The sequence below is a fragment of the Pungitius pungitius genome, chromosome 20 (assembly GCF_949316345.1).
Source record: "Pungitius pungitius chromosome 20, fPunPun2.1, whole genome shotgun sequence".
NCBI classification, from domain to species: domain Eukaryota; kingdom Metazoa; phylum Chordata; class Actinopteri; order Perciformes; family Gasterosteidae; genus Pungitius; species Pungitius pungitius.
The window spans coordinates 5,876,751-5,889,755 of record NC_084919.1 but is presented as its reverse complement, the minus strand read 5'-3'; positions in this window follow the sequence as shown (position 1 = coordinate 5,889,755).

Sequence of the window (13,005 nt, the reverse complement as noted above, 5' to 3'; positions counted from 1 at the left end):
TTGAACAAATTACAAAATGTGTTTCACGCGTGTTTAACACGCAATCCCACAAAGCGTCACCATGGTAACAGCATTCTGATGCTGCTCTGTACGGACGATCGTAGCCCTTAAAGGACCCGTGTGTGAGATTAAGGGGCTTTTAGTGGTTAGCATGCAGAAAGCAATTAATAGTGCTTTTAACTGTGACTTTAAGTCTTGTAGAAACTCATTTTAGAAGTCAGGAAAAGAGGCCACAGATAATTTCCAGCTCTCCACTTTGAGTAAAGGTCATCTGTAGTTCTTCATCCACCCATAATTAGTTCTTCTGAAAGTATTTTAGGTTCCTAGATTAATCCTCATCACAGGTACGTTTAACGCTGCCCAGCACCAAGGAGCCATTTCCCCAAACTGCAGCTCCTATGTTAGAATAATATATACGTTTATTGTATATAGGAAGCCCAAAAGATAAATGCATCAGGCACACGGAGAAGGTTGCTCGAGCCAAATAACAAACGACACTTTGGAGCAATGGATCTTAATCACTTCTGCCATCTCCCACAAAGATTAAAAAAAGGAAATACAGCCCATGTGAGCTGTGCATCCTTTATTGCCTTCAGAGGGCCGACGAATAATCTAGTAAAATAGTTTTGAAGTATAAATATCACTGTTTCTACTAGCAGCTTTCCTCAGGAGAGAAGTCAGGTGTTTCCAACCCAGTGTTTCCCGTGGTGTGGACTGTGAGTGATTATCTGCAGTTAGATCTTTATTTCTTCAAAGCTACCTGTTCTTTGTTTCTAAATAGAGTGAGGGTTAGAAAACAGACTCACAAGCCTCAGAGGAGCGTTATTTAGAGGTATGAGGATAAATCGTGCTCGTGTTCAGTGGGACTTTAGACATATTCATAAAAGCCACCCTCTGTGGAGGGAATTAGCCTTCTAAAAATGTAGCATACGGTACATAAAAAGTGTAGCCCTCATACAAAACACACACTTATTTTTGAATCTGCACAACAGAAAAGCAATAATCACAGAAAAACACGTACGTTCTAGATGACATAATATGAAATATCGTTGCTCATTTTTTAATTAAACTCACATTAAATGTAATTGTCAGGTTGTAACATAAAGTACTATTGATTACCACCAGAGGGCAGCAGAGGACCACAAGAACAGCCGCGTGTTAGTGTTTCCACTCCAAATCTAAATGATCCCTGATATGTATTTTATATAAAGGATAAAAATGTTAAAACTAAACAAAACTATTTTGGGTCCCTAACCACCAGGTCGATGTCTAGACACCCAGAAGCTCCCTGTGCAGCTCAGCGTCCCAGTGCTCCCAGCACAAAGGTGCTTTGCCCTCAGCCAGTAAAAGATGTGAGAGGTAAGAACCAGTAGGAAACAAGGCAAAGGCTCATAGACCCTATTGCTGCGTATCCTTTGTATTACACATGTTCCCCTCACCTGTGAACCTCAAGGTGTTTTAAATTCTATGAGGCATTGAAGACTTTTAACTCGTGTTTCTTGTAACCTGTAACTATTGTTCCGGCCGAGTCTGGTTTGGGATTTTTCAGCCTTTGAGAGAAAATCAAGCTGTGATAGAAATCTGTTGCACAACAAATGCCTTTTGTTGGTTTTACCAGTCTGGATTCTGAAATGTACAAGTAAGCCTCTTGCTCATGCAATGTATTGCACCTCTTTTCACCGACGTCACTCGAGCCGTGGACCTCGTGTTGGTCCTTAGTTTGAGGGTTTCAGCACCACGGAGAGAGGCACACAGGCAGATTCTGCCCTCTCCCGCTGACAAGTAGATTCTGTGTCTCAGATTCGTTCAATTAGTTGCATTATGGTTGTGGGGAACGTGTCATCGAGCTTTTTCGTATTTCTCTCATGATCCGAAGAAATAAGGAAGGATCTGTCGGCTGCAGAGCTGACATGTGACACACGGGAGACGATTAGATATGTTCATGCGGTGAGTGAGCGTGATTCAGCACAGGAAGGAATCCCTCACGGAGCCAGTGGTGGAATCACAGTACATGTAAGTGTATTTGTGGTGCTTGGCCCTTTTTCTGGAGTATTTCCATATGCCGCAACGCTCTACTTGATCTGACAGCTTTTTTTTTACTCTCACTTAAATGCCTCATAGTCTCCAACACGCTGCCGTAGGAAGTTTTGGCTCATTGAATCGGAGACTAAAAAGAAATAGACATTCTTCTCTCTGATGATGTTGTTTACACTACACTAAAGTCAAACACGTCATTATCACATTTCGTGTGTTTTCACGAATGTCCTCACGGTACCTTCAACTCAAAGATGTAAAGACTCATATCACCAAAGCTGATGGAGACCCCTTGTGTCCTCAGCGGTGAGTTATTAGACACAACCGCTGGATGGGAGAGGCTTTCTCCCTTAAGTCTCTTTGAACTATCCCTTCATATTCTCCTTCCTCTCTTCCACTTCCACGTCTCACGTGTTTCTGAATTCTCTTTTCCTGCCTTTTTTCCCCTTTTGAGCTGCGCTCTCCCCCCGTCCTTTCATCCAGCCGCAGAACAACAGAGGACTTCTCCGTTTAAACAAGAAGAGCAGCCCATTACAGAAGAGGACACAACCTCTGCTTTGCTTACCTGGAAGTGTGTGTGTGTGTGTGTGCGAGAGAGAGAGAGTCACATTTATGTCCAAACTGAATCCTGTTGCACATGAAGCGGATTATTACACATAGCGGGGTATTGTGACACATTTTATGATTGTACTCCCTGTGATGTATCATCATAAAAAATGCTGTTGTTTCCATTCGATTGCGCTGGCCTCCTTCCACAGTCTCATTACTCTGTTGGATCTATTTCCTGAGCTATTATCTGACATCTTCCCGTCCGTTCAGTGTTCAAAGATGAAGAAAAAATCCAATTCCTTTTTGTTTTTGCAATCCTGCCTCTTGAGCATTTATAAGGAAAAAGTCAGAAGACGGAAATGCAAAAGACAGACGGACAGAAAGAAGAATAAAGGATAGAAATATAGTAAATAAAATAAATAAATCAATTCTTCAGGTCACGAAAGACCAGTTGTTGTTGAGATGTTAACGAGAAGTTTCCAAAGCACAAGAACACACAGCAACAAACTTCACTTGTAGCCAACAGCCGGCGTGTGGATAAACTATCCAAAAACACCATTATGACCCTGAATAATTCAAAAGCAAAGGATCAGAGAGGGAGTCAGTAAAGTCACCGTTCAGGTTGCAGATATGTACCAAGAGGAAAGGAGGACATTTTCCTCAGCTATACAGCTTATATTTAACCCACTGCTAAAACATATTGAAAATTGCCATTTTTGCAATTGAGTGCTTTTAGACTCTGTGGAAAGAAATGACTGATTTCACACCCTCAAATAATCCGCAGTGGTCTTGGCTTTTAAATCCCTCATCAGTCTCACTACTGTGTGCACCGTGTGCATGTGTTATGTATGACTCCATCTTTTCCCCAGATTAGGATTCATTTCAGAGCTTATTCCTTACATAACTGTCATTATTGTCTCTACTGTCCTGCACCAGTAGGGACACAAGGAGATAATAACGTTATGTATATGGTTATGTATGCATGTATATACTTTGGTACGAGTACATCAGTAAATGAAAATACAAATACAACAGCAGCGTGACTTAAAGTCAACTACATCACTTCCAAATGAATATTTTAGAAAGTTCACTGCCTTGATGGAATTATAGATTTTTAAAATAAATATGTACATTAAGTCATGTGTGTAAAGCATTTATGCAACCAACTAATCACTTCTTGATTAAATAAGGCCATTACTTCAAAGTGATCAACAATCGGAGGACCACCTTTTGATGTAATATTGTAATAACACACACACACACACACACACACACACACACACACACACACACACACACACACACACACACACACACACACACACATACACACACACACACACACACCTGTCCTCCCATTTCCCTCATGCTGTTTCCCAGACATCTACAACAGAGCCAGGCTAGCTATTCCCCCCTGTTCCCAGTCTCTATGCTAAGCTACGCTAATCAGCTGCTGGCCTATAGCTTCACATGCAGCATGCAGCAGCCTTTGCGAGTGTTTGTATGCACCATCAAGGGGAGATAAGGAGACTCTTTCATCTTTCGGGTTGGTGCCTCCTCGATCCTCCACCCTGGGACCTCAAAACATGACTTCGCCGCCTCATCTGGAAGGACGTCCCAAGTCCTACAAGACACCTTGAAAGGGGAGGAGCAAGGAGCAAAGGACACACCTGTGTATCCTTTTATCCTTTTCCTTTTTTTAGTATTTTTGGCACCCAACTAACTAACATTATATTTCATTCCTGCTATCAAATTCCCTTAGTGGTCCATTACATTCAATACTAACAAGTTTTCCTTGTTAAGTAAGAGAAATGTGAGACAAAAAATGCACATATATCGGATGCAGCCTGAGAGCAATAGTCAATAATGTCATTATGCATCTTGAATTAAACACAGCACCAGCAGTCCTCGTCTGGAAGCTATGGATTATGTTCTCCTCTTCCTACTGGATATTGAGCTGTCGGGTTTCAATCACATCCAGAACGTATCTTCTTCACAGAATGCACAGTATTCATAGTGGGGGGCGGGGGGGGGGGTCTGTGCACGTTGAAAGCTTCTCTTCATCCATGAGTCCTCTGGGCGGGTTTACCCTGCACTTCAGAGACATAGTTCTCATTCTGCATAACTGCGTGTCTGCAGAAATACATGAAAAGGGGCTCGCTTTGTCGTGGATATATTGGGAGTTGAAAGTATGCAGATCCAGAGTTCCAGATGTTGGTCCATCCCTAGACCTCTTTATCCAAGTTTATGTTTATTCCTAAATTCAATTCAGTGTTTTTGTGACACTGAATGAAAATTACATGTTGGATGAAAAACATGAAAGGTTCTCCAGTTTTTATTTCCCTGCTTGCAGATTTTCCTGCAAATTTACAAAGTCAGCATGTTTCTTCTTAAAAAAGGTTTTTCACATTCATTAATTCACTTCATAATTTACTGAATCCATTGGACCCCCATCTCGCTACATGCAGTCTTTGTCAACCACGTTGACATCTTTAAATCTTACCATCTTCTTCTCTCATATCCCGGCAGTCCAAGTACTCCATGCAGGTTCCTCAATAATAAAAGAGCCGTCTTTTAAATGTACCGTCGCCTGACTGTTCTCAATCAAATATTATCTCTGTGGTGCCTTGTCCCAGTTAAGTGAAGCCATTGTGTATTTCAGAGTCCAACAGATGAGGTTCACAGGGTTTTGCGTAATTTATTCTCCTTCTATCCGGCTCGTCTCACAGTCTTTGCTCAGCCTAAAGCGTTTGTCCTTTCAAAGTCTGAAAGAAGAATTAGTTTTGCAGTTCATTTGCAGACATTTTCCGTGCCGATTTTTGTTTCTGTCAAGCGGTCATTTCCCATCATCCACATGGGGACAAACCAGCGCACAACAAGCCATCACAGTTGTAAAAATACTTCCCATTTTGCTACAAGATATAGGAGAAAGTCCTAAAGTCCTAAATCTGTGCCAGACATAATTAACAACCAACCAATCAGTAGGAACATAACAGTATGGCATGGGTTTGCCACAGCTCTTTAATTAGAGCAGGCGGCACTTCTAAGAGGTGAATAATGGATGAAGCCGACAGTCTTCTGCCAACGCTGAGGATGAAGAGGTAAAAAAAAGGAGATGTTCTCCGTAAGCTGGCAGGGGAGCAGAGGGGTGACAGCAGTGACACAGTGCCAGTGAAATCATTTCCATACACACACACACACACACACGGTCTGAATCCATGAGCAGGCCGTTCACACACATTACACGACGTTACACATGTGCGCTGGTTTGGCTTTCCGTGTTCTAGAAGGAGGTGCCAGTGAAGTTCACCCTGAGAGAGGAAGAAGAGAGGAAGAAGGAAAGGTGAAGGGTGGAGCAGGTAGCTCACAAAGGTCCCACTTCTCCCACGGCTATTAGTGAGAACAATTGATTTAACTTTCAGTTATCTCTAATCCGTGACACATTGCTCAGCATTTTGATTTCAAAAGCCTCTGCACTTACTGGGACTCCCCATCAGTCCTCACCACAAAGGAAAAACAACTTAGAAATCTGCAGACTGCAAAGGAATGAATGATGAGTTTAGCTATTGCATTAAATGTATTCATTGCACAATCACAAATTGTGTATTAAATGCAAATACTCTCAGTCAGTCATCTTCTACTCCGCTGCTTCCTCAGAGGGTCGCAGGGGGGGCTGAAGTCAATCCCAGCTAACCTCAGGCAAGAGACAGGGTCCACGCTGGACTGGTCACCAGTCAATCACAGTGCTGTCCCACACCTAAACCCCACAGCATGGCTTTGGGCTGTGGGAGGAAGCTGGACTTCACACGGAAAGGCAGGGGAACAGGAAAAAGAAAAAGAAAGTCCATTTATTGCTTGCAAGGCGGAAGGTCAAATACACGAGCACGTTTCACGGTGCTCCGTGGAGACGGCGTCTCCGAGCGGTCAAAACACTGAGCTTTTATACACACACACGAAGGCCATCCTCAGTGGCAGGTGTAAAATACTGCAAACCAAGTTGAGATAAGAACCAAGGTTAAGACGGGAGTAACAGGGTTCCTTTGTTTGAGCCTTTGTGTGAAAAAGCGTCCTCCTTCACACAGCTGCAAAAGACAACTTTTGAATCTCCCCTTTTCTTCTCACATTATTTCAACACAGACAATAGTCACTCTTATAGAATAAGACTATGTCATAACATATTTTACCATTACACTGGATACATGCAATCATTGCTCGCAATTAAAGGTAACTAGAAATACAAAAAATGCAACAACACTCATCACTTTTTCCATTTTTGTTGGGATCTCATGTTTTCATTGAATTGGAATATTGTCCTGTCATTTGCAGCCAGTCCCTGACTCACCTTCCCAGCCCCACCCACCAGGTCACCTGTTCCTCATTTACCTAATCAGGCCCTTTTATGTGTTTTTTCTCCAATAACTGTCCAGTGCTTTAAATGCATCATCCTATGACAAAGATTTGATCAGAAAAATAATATCCCAAATTTGATAAGATGAGAAACGTGATGAGAAACGTGAAAAAGGTCAGTTTGTGATGTATGACATTTTGTTTTACTGGACCTGCTGCTGCTGACTGATATTGTTTTGAGTGTGATATTGTGTTATCTCTTTCAAACTTCCTCAATAACACTCGGCAAAGTTTTGAAATGAGGTTTCAGTCTGATCGTTTTCCCTTCGGTGTTAACGCCGTTCTCCGAGTCGTTCAGCCAGCAAAGAGCGATCAGATTGTTGTAGTTATTAGGTTGTCAACTTTATTACTTTTCGGGTGAGCCGCCGGGCACACCTAATTGGATTGTGGTAGTCTGTATTCCCCCTGCAAGACAAGACTCAAAACTTCAAAATATTCCACTTATTAAGCATGAAGAAGTATAGCTGAATGTGTGCTAAAAATAGAACCCGCAGATGGAAGGCTAACGAGTGCATGTTTTCTGTAATCAAATCCATTCCCACTATCTGATGGAAAACAATAAAAAGAAGTCCATCATTTAGCTGCACCAGATGCAATCCATATTCCCATAGCTCAACACTAGAATAACAGCGTCTTTTCCTTTTTTTCTGTCATTCTTAATGTGCGGTAGGAACACAGTGTTTGGGGAACACGTATCTCATGTAGCGGCCTGGCTTTGCTCTGTCATGTTGCGATTTAAAGAGATGATCGCTGGGAATCCAGTCTACTAAAGCTGAGCCGGCATGTTGCTGTTCATTATTCACTGAGGGCAAGTCGCACATAATCAGAACTCATCGCCAAAGTACACATTAGCCTGCAAAGACCAACGCAGGTGTGCGCTTTAAGGCGGGTCGACTGTTAGAGATGAATTCAATTTCATAGTCTATTAATAATATCAAAGGGATGTAATACATTGATTTGTTTGTTTTCAGATATTGTGACTTTACTACCAACAATCCTACATGGGTATACATGGTACATGGTACCAATTTGGGTAGAGAGGCGCTGTTTTAAAACATCAACTTGTTCAATATTTCAGTTTTAGTGAGAAAGCCCCAGTTTGCTTGAGTCAAACGCAACCTGTCAACACAAGATAATAACACATTACCATCCACAACTGTGTTTGTACTTCCAAATATAGCTCTCATGCTGCGGAGAGGGACAATCAAAGTCGCTATTTTGATTCGCTGCAATTGAGGGTTTAAATTGAGCATGAGCTGCTCTGCATTAGTCACAAACAACTAGTACAGCTCCAAAGCTCTGAGAAGATTTGAAAGATTTCGAAACTATCAAACCTGGCTACAAGTTTCATTTTTTGCACCTTTGGACACACATAAAAACTAGGGTTCATCTTTCAGAAGTTGAAATCTCAGACCATAGAAAGACGCTGATTTGAAATCAGTCAACTGTATCTCGTGAAGGTGAGAACAGGGAACACGTCAGAGGTTCTGTATCGGATGCATCTCGCGTCCCTTGAAAACCGTGCAAGGAGGAGAAGGAAGGAGGAAGTAAGTTTCCTTTCCTGCGAAGCGTCTCGTCTGTTTGTGAAGACGGCAAACAGCTGATCACAGCTGGAACAGCTGTCAGTGGGCTTTAACAACTGTAGAGACCTTTGATGGTGTTTGCACTATTCTGGTACTAATAAAGGCACACATTCCCCATCACTGCCAGAACAGCGTCTTCAACATGTATTTCTTCATTATAATATGTTTTTCCAACTAGATGGTGAACCAGAAATCACACATGTTAGCGGTTATCCGTCTGCTCCCAGGTGTGAGACTCCTGCGTCGTCGAGCTGTATCACTGTGGACAGCTACAGCTACCGATCAATAACGGCCTCAGTGGGAAGCAAGCGGCGGAGGAGCCTCCTGTCAGATGGATGGCCTCGCAGTCAGCCTGAAGGTGTAACAGCTTGTAGCAGGTACAGTAGCCTGCTGTGGAGTCACCTGAAGGTGTAACAGCTTGTAGCAGGTACAGTAGCCTGCTGTGGAGTCACCTGAAGGTGTAACAGCTTGTAGCAGGTACAGTAGCCTGCTGTGGAGTCACCTGAAGGTGTAACAGCTTGTAGCAGGTACAGTAGCCTGCAGAGGCCTGCTGGACGTAACCCTGCGGTGCGCCGCTTCATTTAGGCCACAAATGACATGCATTAGTTAACAATGACAAAGATCTTCACTTTTGTTTCGAAATCTGTCAATTTAAAAGGAAAGAAAGTTGAATCCAAGCCTCTCTTGCATGCATTGAGGAGTCAGTGAGGTCTTTTATCCCTATTGGAACCACATGTATTCTCAAGTGGGGGCACCTTGTTATAAAGGCCTTTGTCAAACAGCAGCTGACTGGATGTGCAAACAGTAGAACATACACATACCTACAAGGTAAACAAAATACAACCGGTGAAGTCACCTTGTAATGAGATGTTTACTGAAAGTATTTGCAATTAAATCATCGTTATTCATTATTTATTTAACAGCATGAGAGTAATTATCTCTGATAGTCCAGTCTTGATGTACATGGTCTGCTGCTGTAATATGATTTTCTGTCAATTTAATGAACAAAAGGACTTAGGTCTTGTATTCTGTTCCTGTCTCTGCGAGATGACCACATGTATTTGAAAAGCAAGGAGAAAGGGAGCCAAGGGTACTGCTCCCTCTGAGGGTATTTAAGTTTCATTGATTTACTGATATGAGCAGGGGAACAAAAGTCCCTTGGCTCTCCAGCTCAATGACACGGCCATCATGCCAAAAGAAAGTGGCCTTCAGCTTACTAAATAATGCTTCTTCTCTTTAATAACCTCAGTCTATTGACCAATATTGGAAACATAGGTTGTTCGAGTTTAACAGCCCAGCCCATTCACCATTAGACTGTTATCAGAAATGGAAACATGTGTGATGTGCAATTATGTCTCCTGTAGGATATTAAAAAATAAATTGACGACGAGGTTCATGAATTAACTATAAATTAAATGCAATTAGTGTACACCAAAATACAACCATGATTCTAGAGATATGTATTCCATGAAGTAATGGGAATGTTATAAAACCACTGTAATTCTGAAGCTGTAATCGAATAGAATAATACCAATGTACAGTTATGATTGTATTAAATGTAATGTAATCTACTGATATGCATTCATGTAATACTTGATAACACCACAACTGATATTGGCTGTGAGGCCTTCAAAATCCAAACTGCATTGAACTCACCAGGAGACCACTCCCCAGGGGGCGTGGTCTCTGACTTTCACACCTTTACTGATCTGTATAAATACTTGTAGGCAGCCATTGTTCTCAAGTTCGCTGGTGGAGACAATAGAGGGACACGAGGGGCGGTCAAAGGACGCCCTGTGACCTGTTGGTTTGTGGAGACCAGCGGCTCCTCAGTTGAGATGTTCTTTTTAGCACAACACCTTTTCCTTTATTAAATATTTTTGGTTTTAACCGTTCATTCAAAGATGTCTCCCGTCCGTCTGGTTTTTCTTCATTTTTGGAACATAACACTCCTAATAATTAAGCATGAGTGGCCAACTGTGTTTTTTTTCACAATCATAATCAGGTATTCAAAATCCCTTGGCGCCACGATGGGTCAGCCTCTTTCATCTAACGATGCACACCATTTGGCGCTATCTACTTGGCAGTTCCCACGGGCAGACACTGGCCGAAGGCTGGCACACGCTCAGCTAGCCGCAGCCCGCTTTTACAAAGTCTCGATCCCCCTGAAATCGAACCAAATCTGTCCGCCATACACAGCGTGAGCCAGACCCGGGTCCCATGTGGTCTCTTGTTGCCAGATCAAAGCCAAGTTTTCATTGATTAACTGGACTCTGATGGGTACCACAAAGTGAAAAACAAAAATAAAGCCAATTTAGCTTCCTGTGAGGCTCTATCTGTGGGACATTCTGGGGAAGGAAGATTTCTTGCCAAAAGTTTAGACGAGAAGGTCGACACACCAACAAGAAATTGTCACGGCCAGTTTTCGAATTACAGCCTGGCTTTCGGGGGAGCTCTTTGCTACACATGCGTGCATCTACATGAATGTGCTCGACTGAGTGCAAAAAAATATGAAGTGACCTTATTGTGTCCTAATTCATAGAGACGACGCAGATCTTAGCTGCTTAAAAGATGCTCTCCTAAAAGACAACCTACGGTGCATAATGTGCGTTGAGCAAAGACAACCATGTCTTTGTGGACAACCATGTCTTTGTGCCCAAAGACATGGTTGTCCACACTAGGAATAAAGCCCCATAGGTTCCCTGTGTTCTAAACCCTATTTTTAGCATGGCTAACTGTGAGTGCTGATGTACTAACAATAAAGCAATGAACATTCCAGCCTCCAAGGACCATTAGACCTTTTAGAGGGACTAGTTTGTTTCCAGGAGATAATAATGCTCTTTAAACACACACGAGCTGCTTTAATAGTCTTGGACAAGTTGAAAGAGTCAAGGGATCAACACAGTGATTGAAGGTCCGCCACTGAGGACCTGTAAAAGTTAAGCACATCCATAATATAAAGTTTATGGCAGCATATAATCCTGCATAGAAGACATCCTGTCAGGTATCCAGCGTTGCTTCACTTTGTCCCTGAAGGTCTCATGCGGTTTACAGGCTGAAGCGTTGTGCGTTTCGGTGTTAAATTATTGTAGATATGGGGGATTTGTGAGAGCTTATTATGCCCACCTGCCCTTGCGGTGGGTGAATACCAACCTCCGAGCATGTGTCTGTAACCTTGTGTACCTTAAAAAATCATTTGAGCACATGGGAGCTTAATCCCTTTATTGATGGACATCGAGGCTCCTTCTTGTTTAACCTCATATTAAATGCACTGTGTGAATACTCACCATTGCTTTCTCCAATAACTACACACATCAAACTTGCGTATCCGTTTGTGTTAACGCTTGTGTAGCGGAGACAATGAGTTTTCACTGGCCTTGATGGTTTAAGGACTTATTGACCCACAAACAGACCAAAATAAATTTACCCAATGGGTTCAACCTTCAGTGAACAACAATGATTATTAAATGTGTGTATAGAGCATGTGTGTGAAAGTACTTGTCCTTCTTCCCACATTGAGAATCTTTGAAAAACAGAATTATTGCTTTGGCCTTTTTAGCTACTGCTTTTTTCTAGTTAACTAAGTCAATGTCAGCTCCCTGAATCTGCAGAAAACGCTGTGTCAGGCTGACTTTTTTTGCTCTTGAGAGCTAAACAGTTGATAATGTTTTCAAAGACTAAAACTTTCAAAGGCTATAGTTGTAAGAGTCAAAGGCGAATATATTAGTTGATTGAAATTTGGATTCATGCTCATTGTCAGGAACTAAAGATATTTATGTTGTATGGACGCTGCTTTTGGTCTTGATTCGCTGACGTCATGATTGCAACACAGAAGAGCTGCGTGGGAATATAGTTTTTCTACCATGTGACAGAATTTATTATATGTATATTTGGTTAACACTTTGCTGCGACAAAACAAAAAGAATCATACAATCTCTTGTCATTTCCTAAAGGAAATGAAGTCACTGAGTTTTCAGGGTTGAGTTATTAGTGGCCAGTAGGAATGAATTGGTTAGCCATGCTAACATTTACAGCTTGCATGAGAGCAACACATTCTTCATGCAATACTATACAAGTGTTGATATTTTGATTAGCGACAATTAAATTGAACAATCTAGGGTGACATTGAAGGCACCGTGTTTAATCAGCGTTTGCACGTCTTTTGACACAAACATTGCAGTCCATTTTTTATCGGGTCGTAACGGCGCACAGATTGTCTGTGATGTATTTCTAAATAATGACTCAATCCTAAAATATCAAGGCCAACACTTGTGAATTTGGAAACCTTCATTGGGGACATTCTAACACGTCTGCACACAGACACAGACGTGCATGGAGCGAACACCCAGTGCTGCAAAGATCCCGTGGAAGCGTAAATAGAAACCATATAAACAAAACTATTTGCGTCATCCTTGTGATAATGACTATGTGT